This window comes from Tympanuchus pallidicinctus, unplaced genomic scaffold (genome assembly GCF_026119805.1).
Source record: "Tympanuchus pallidicinctus isolate F22 unplaced genomic scaffold, pur_lepc_1.0 scaffold3, whole genome shotgun sequence".
NCBI classification, from domain to species: Eukaryota; Metazoa; Chordata; class Aves; order Galliformes; family Phasianidae; genus Tympanuchus; species Tympanuchus pallidicinctus.
In genome coordinates this window covers 83621788-83629809 of record NW_026294747.1, presented here as the reverse complement: position 1 = coordinate 83629809, position 8022 = coordinate 83621788, and positions in this window count along the sequence as shown.

The following is an 8022-nucleotide window of genomic DNA, read 5'->3' as shown; positions in this document are numbered from 1 at the left end:
AGTGTCTATTGAGGCATGGAGCTGCAATACAAAAGCAATCATTGCAGAAAGCAAGCTAGTGACAATACAATTTTAAGTCCATTTGATAGGCAAACTATATCTATTGAAACTTCTCAGGATGAATGAGTATAAAACTCATCAGTATTGCAGCATGTCCCATGACACCACTTTATTTATTCAAATAAACTGGAGAATGTGTGTAAATATAGCTTCCCTGTACTATAAAAATTCTTTGCAGATAAATCCTTTGCCTCTTCATGCACTTTTCATGAATCTCTCATGCAATGTTCCTGCCCAGTGCAGGAAAATGAACATTATAGAAAGTACAGGGCATATGCCTCTGATGTGGATTTACTATTTAGAACGATCAGTGAACACATTCAGGATCCTAACGATGCTGGCAAGTACTGAATCCTTAATCTTGGCTTTTATTATTTGATATTCTCAGTTGAGGATCTTAGATGACTGTGAAGCACCACAGGCTACTCAGTCAAGCTTTTAAATTGTGAAAGTTATTTGGCTGGCAGAGTCACACTGTGGAGCAACTTCCCATCATGTCATATTTACTTTTTACCAGATACTTTTCACGTATCAGTTTTCCCCCAAGACCTATGGATCCCAAGCAGTTTCCAATCAACTTCACTGGCCAGCACTTGGAATCCTAATGTAGAGAGACCTGTTTTTCTCCTCCTATTTGAACACGGAAAAGTCACATCTTTCTATCATTCCTGAAATACATCAAATTCACGTGATCAATCACATTTATACAATTTTTCAGGATGACAAATCTTTGAGATATCACTGGGTGATTGCCCAGGTTTTGGATTGTAGAGTGTTTAGATTTTTGACAGCAAAGCCAACAATACTCCAATATGATATCACCTGAAGCAATCTCTTAGTACTAATATATATATATATATATATTAGGGATATATAGGGATATAGGGATCTATGATTTCCAGTGAGCTTTGCATTGCACTGGCATACAATAATTACCACTGCTTTATAGTAAAAATCTAGTGAAAGATTCAGACTCTGTTTTCTTTTATTTTTTTCCCTCTTCTCATCCTTTCTAGAATCTCTGTAATTGTGATAATAGCAGTCTAAACTACCTTGCCCTTTTCACTGTTGAGTAATTTGATTTGAAAGTAATTCCTATTCTCAAGCTCAGTAACCTTAGGGAAAAGGTAAAACAGAGAGGTCATTCAAAATACAGAGACTATCAAAAAGGTTTAAATAACTGAATCATTAAGATTCTATAACTTCTTCTCCATGACAAAGATTGTAATGAGAAGAGGAAATAGCATACTGTGCGATGTATTCATTGGGAAAATTACTGTAATGAAACTTAAGCACAGGAAATAATACAAATGTAGCCTGTTCTCATTACATTCAAAAGATCTGCATTTTTGTATCTCTTTCTTCATGTCATTGTTACTGTTGTATGAAAATCAAGCCAGACTTTCATCTTAAAAGACTCATTTTTCACCACATACAATACAAATGTATCACAGAAAATTGTAAGAACAGATAGACAGTCAAGTGGTCAACGTATTTATACAAAACTGGAAACAAACCTCAAATCTGCATGCATTATGTATCATTCATTACAACTGTATTCATCAAGCTGTATAAGGTATGGAACAGCTTTTCAAAATCCTTAGTATGTGCCTATGTGCAACATTTTCTTGAATCACTAAGAAAATCATCCTTCATGTTAGCAGATACTACTTTTTAAAGTCTACAAAACCCAATACATTCTTCAAGAAAAATATCTTAAAAGTTAATTTACGATTTCAGCACAGAAGAATGGAAAAAGAAACTTATAACTATCTGTAACTATCACAGTTCTGCCTGTTTCAGTGGCTATTACTACCATGCATTACACAAGGGTTTTCTTTTTGCAGTGAATGAATTGTTCTTTGCTATTTCATTCCACCTTAACTTAAAAATAGAGAAGCCAATACTCTCCTCAGATATTTCAAAGATGATTCACACTCAAATATCAACAAAAGCTTAGTTCTGAAATTGCTATCTCCAGAGGTGAACATTTTGAAAAACAATGATCAGCTTCAAAAAAATTCCAACTACTATGAACAGGAGAACATCAGCAAGCATAAAGGCAGTTGTCATTAAAAATCAAGTCATGCTAAGTCACTCTATGCTGTATGATTCCAAAACACTTTAAATATTTCAGGTAGTGTTCTTCTAAATAACGAAAAGTAGACATGAGGAGGAAGGCTAGAAAACTTAACAAGTGTTTTGATATTACATAAGCAAATACTTCACAGCATCTAGATGGATGCTTAAAGCAATAAGAAAAATTTTAAAGGCATATCACTGTGACTGCTTCATAACCACATGAAATAGCAATAGTTATTTTAGTAGTTATAAGTATTTTCTTTCAAATTTATTTTGACACATTTCCGAAAAAATCAGTTAAACTGGATTCTCAAGCCATAGAATTTGAAAAGAGGCTTTGTCCTATCAACCTTCTTTTTCATCAGTCTAATTCTGAGCAATGAGTATAGCTTCAGGTAAATCGAACCACGTGAGCTTTTCTGATGATAATCCAATCTGTTCCTTCTGTATTGACTGGAGTACAAAGATAATTAGCATAAAATCTTCAGTCCTGAATTTGTCTCTGCTTTAAACCAAGGCAACTATAACAGTACCAAGTGAAATCCTTTTTCCTTAGCAGACTTCCCATCAGAGAATTATTCCAGTCATCCACAACAGTCATGGACTTATTGTCTGCAATGCAAAATGAGAAAAATGTCACTAGTAGTTCCATAGATCACTCTCCTTGCCTGTCTTGCTCTTGCTGGCACTTCAAATCTCCCATGCTTGCGAGCACAGAAGGGAGATTGTAGTGGAGCCCTGCAATCTTGACCTCATAGAACCTGATATGAACTCAGTGTACGGAGGTACATCAAGTTACTTTTTCATAACTTGATCTAAAAATTGATTAAATGAAGACAACATCATCAGAGGATTCTATGTGCAGCCTAGACAAACTAGAAGAGACTAGAAGAAGATGTTGCTTCTCATTCTTTAGACTCACCTGTGATGATGTGACACTTGAAAGCTGGGGATTTCTTTTCTCTTCCCATCTGGCTTGCTTCCTCTGAGCAAAATTCCAGTGCACAGTGCCTGGTGGTCCTTGCATCAACAAACACCCTTGTGTTTCTTGTGTTACATCTCCACTTGACATAACTACAAATGAAAGCATTCTTCTGTATATCCATTTACATTTCATGTACCTTTGGCAAATGCCAGCTGGAATAGGAAAAGATGCTCTGATTTCAATAACTGACAGAGAAAGCCAACCATTGCTGACAGAAAAGGAGAATGACATTACAGAAAATACCAGAGTCCAAGGCCAGAGAAATAACTAAATAAGATTCAAATCTTGCCCTCTCTATCCCCCGCTGTCACCAGACATTGGACCTAAAAATTGATAAGTTCATACTTTTCCTCATTGACTGAAATCAGTGTTTCTATATGTGGATGGTGCAGGGGTTGTCAAGCACAGATCACACTGAATGAATTCTTGAAAAATAAGGAAAATTGAAGAAACAAAAAGCAAGTTAAAAGACCTGGATGCTCTTCTTGGCTTCAGCTGCTGTCCCCCTATCTCAGTAATGAGGTTTGTGAAATAAGGAGAAAAAGGAATATAAGGGAAATTTTGAGAACTGCCAATAGAGTATATATGGGGCATGCAATATAACACCTTCCTAGTGTAAAGTTGTGTTGTATTGGAATACCATTTTCCCTATTTTAATTCACGGCCCCCCACTGCATGCATGCATCTGTCCTTAGAAGGAGCAGGTAACACTGTGTAGATACACCTGAGGATTTGGAGAGTTACAGCATGGAGTTAAGGAGTTGTCATGGACGTTCATAAAGCTGCACATTTTGACTTGAGTGACATAAAAAGCCTCCACAACTCTGGTAAAACATACAGCTTATGACACTGATCTCACTTATATTAATTTCTAACTTCCTAAACATCAGTATAGCAAATTTCAGGGCAAGCTCGCCTACAGAAGATTTTCAATGTATACAGAAACTTCTTTTCAACACTTCACATTATATTACCCAGCACGTGACAAACCCTGGATGGAGCATTTATGACACCTGACATCTAGAGCATTCCCATGCCTTTTCAATGACAGCTGCTGAGAAGAAATAACATCCTCCAGCTGCACAACTTTATCCTTCCCTCACTTGTGAATTGAGATGTTTGGTTTTAAAGTGGCACTCTATACTGTACTCTTAAAACTGCAATTGTCACTTGATGAAAGGAAGCCAAATGCTCCATCAGTGACATCTGACAGCGAATAAAAATCTCCTTCCTAAGGACATAATGGGCAGGATGCAGCCATATCATTCTTCCCTCTTATTAAATCACACTATCAGTGGGATTAACTATCAGGCAGTAGACACATGGGCTCCACAAGAGTACACAAAACAGAAGCAGGGTACAAAAGACAAGCACAGGCCCCTCCTCAGAACTGAGCACCGTGACATTCCATGAATAAATTAATGTGATTAGTTCTCCAGAGAAAAACTAAGGAAAACAGTTGGCACTAATGCAAGGCCAGGTATTCTATCACCTCTGAAGTCTGGCCTTCACAGTGGGTGAAACCACAGGGAAGGAAGAAAGCAGCAGTTCTTCAATAAGCAGATTCACTTGCAGGATAGATTTTAAGGAACAACAGAAATATACAGGCAATAATTGCCAGATAGTAAAACAGGGATGAAAAGCATGACCAGATGAACAAAAAGTCTGAGTTTGTTCATTCTTTCCTCCCACAGCTGCTGTCTGGCCACAATTTCCTTCTCAAGTCTAATTAGCAGGGCAAATTAAGCCCTCATGTTACTCTATTCAGTGTAGTTTGCATGTGGCATACATTTGCACTAATGTGCTATGAGCAATGCTGGAGATTTTAAGCAGCTTTCTGTTCGTATTTAGACATTGGAGGAATCCGATTTCAGAAAGAGTTTGAGTCTCTCTACAGCCAGAGGATTTCTCTGTATAAGGACTATGATGTCAAAGGCAATCCAGAGTGAATCAAGTAGTTGTAGCTTTAAAGGAGCTGCGGCCCCATATCAGATCTACCAGGCATATATACCCTGTCTGCTACATCTTTGGTGTAACTAGGCACACACACTGTGACTAAGAAATGTAAATGCTCCCCACAAGTCAACCAAGAAAATTCTAGCTTTTGTGTATGCTATATCCAGACACAGTGGCCCTGAGTTATTTCTCAATTATTTTTTTTTAGCCAGAAAAACAAGGAACAATACTGCTAGTAAAAAGAAAATTAAATAATGATAATAGTTGTTTGATACTTTTTCATCTTGCCTTTACTTACAATTAAGATACTATTTTCAAGTTATACATCAATTCTAAAGGATCCAAGGAGTAGCAAAAAGAGCTCTCTTCTCCGTTCTTCTATCCAACAGTCAGAGTTAAGCTGCTAGCTGGAGTAGCCCACTATACAAATAATCTGCCCCAAAACACAACATATGTTCCTGCTGCATCCTCCCTGCAGAAAGGCTAACTAAATCTCTTTGGCATTAACAAGAAAATATGGAAGTCAGTAGAATGCCTCTACTCTTATTTGTCTTCATTATACAGGGGTAAGGGATTGTTCCTGTGAAAAGCCCCTATGCCCTTTATTCATTGAAACAGCTTGGCTGCTGAGATACAATGCTACTGCTTCTCTCTTGGAGAAAGAAGGCCAGATTCTGCATTGAGTGGGATAAGTGATGAGTGGATTTGGGCTTTCCCAGGTGGTCATCCAGTGAAGACTTCAAACTAGAAGTGTCTTAGATAAGAAGGATGCAGGACAAGGGAGGAGAGGACACACATCACTGCACTATCTCTGACTGCACAGTGAGCCTGGACCTCCCTGATGCTGCAGTCAAAAGCACCATGCAAATTACCTTAACTGACCTCATTTTATTCACAGAGCGTTTGATTCTAGAACATGCATCCCGTGAATCCCTTGGCAGCTAGCTAACAGCCAGCAAAATATTCTCTGGCAAATGCCCATTAAACTTCACACAACGTTCCTACACCAAAGAAGCTTTATCTCTAGTTTGTAGTCTCATTTTTTTAAGCATCCTGCAGTACCAGATAAGCTTTACAGAGGCTGTTCATTATTTGATGTTTCCTTTGTTCAGGAAAAATGACAACAAATAAATTTGGGCAAAAAAGAAACACCACTTTGATATTTTCAATGGTGTTATTCACAAGACAAAGAAAAGATACATTTTTAACATCCTTGCCCAGAATATTAAAGTCCTGGCTTTTGCCAGAGAGGTTTGGGTACAGAGCACTTCATTATCAAAGGCCTCAGCAGTTCTTGTCTGTACCCTCCCCAGCAGCATCCTGCATGTCACAATCACCTTCTGGGAAACCAATTTTGATCTTTCACACAAAGATATTAAAAGTAATCTGGATCTAATGGATGTAACTGTAACACTTTAACCTAAGAATTTTAAAAAGCTAGTAGCCTTTCTTAATTATTTAGCGAAGATTTAGCACTAGGTAATAGCTCCTAGGTTGAGCTGTATGTCAAATATATGTCATATAATTTGTTACTGAAGGATGAACATTAATGTATGTTGTCATATTAAGAGACAGGCTCAACCTGGACAATACCCTACTAATAGTTTCCAGGGTGGAAGGATTTTGAATTTCCATCATTTTAAATGATTCATTTGTGTTCTGATGTGATCCAGGTTCACTTCACATCCTTGGGACATTGCAGACATTTTACCCCTCTGAGTTAATCCTGTGTTCATTCCCCAAAATGAATATTCATACCATTCAAATGCAATTTTTAATTAACCACACCAGCAGCATTATCATTATTGCACCTGAAAGATCCAAAGCCAGATCTGAGAGAAATGTTGCCACAATAGAATTCACTAAATTCTGCTCACATTCTCTTCTAAGGCTGATCACCTTTAAAGTAATGAGACTAAACTGTGGGATAATACAAGACAGATCTAATTAAGATAATGAACTGGAGATTATGAACATTGCTTCTCCGTGTCTGAAGAATTTTAATATATTAGTCTAGTAGAAGGTTAAGGATTTATAATAGGAAAGATATAGAAATATACAATGTGTTTTTGTTGGACAAAGCTTGAGATTCAGCACCTACAATGCATAAAAGAAAGAAGGATAAAAGGAAGTAAAGGAGTATATTTCAGGAAACATGCATCATAATTTCTTTTAATTAATTGACTTAATGCTTTCATAGAACACAGGATGAGAGAATTTTCCCTATAAAGTAAGGAATAATAAAAAAACAAAAAAAGCAGGCAGGGAAATATTATGACAATCTGAGAGGCACTTGTAAGCCTATACTGTGGAGAGTTTTATTCTAGCTTCCATCTGATATGGCTGTTATGGCCTTGGATGAATTTTTCTTGTGGGAGCAGCCTAATTAGCTTGCCAGCAGCAGCAAAGCAAGGAAAAGAAGGGAGGCAGACAGAGAGGAAGGGGGTAAATGACCTGTTAGGTAAAATAGAGATTATATCAATAAGACCTACTGTTCAGCTCCTGCAAAGCTTCATCTTCCAAAACAAGGCAGCAGAGAGATAAATGTTTGAGGGTGAAACTAGAACTTAACAATTTTCTGTAATCAAAAGCAGATTGTCAGAAATCATCCTTCTCCCATTTGCAGAGAATGCCTGGGAACTGCTGCCTTGGAAAGGTACTCCCAGCTATTTCACTGTAATTATTTTGCTATGGATAAAATTTCACTCCAGAAAGAATCATTATTAACCTTCTAGAATAGAAATATCAGTTTACAAGCATATCCATTATGGAGCAGTAAAACAAAGCCAGGCTGAGCTGGCCCAGTGCTGCATGTCAAGTTCAAATTGTGTTCTCTGCTGGGAAGGGAACATTGAGAAAACTAAAGTCTTTAGGAATAAGTTTGCATGAAGACGTGACTGCAGCACAGGTAGGCATATGTGACCAGTCACTGGCAGCGA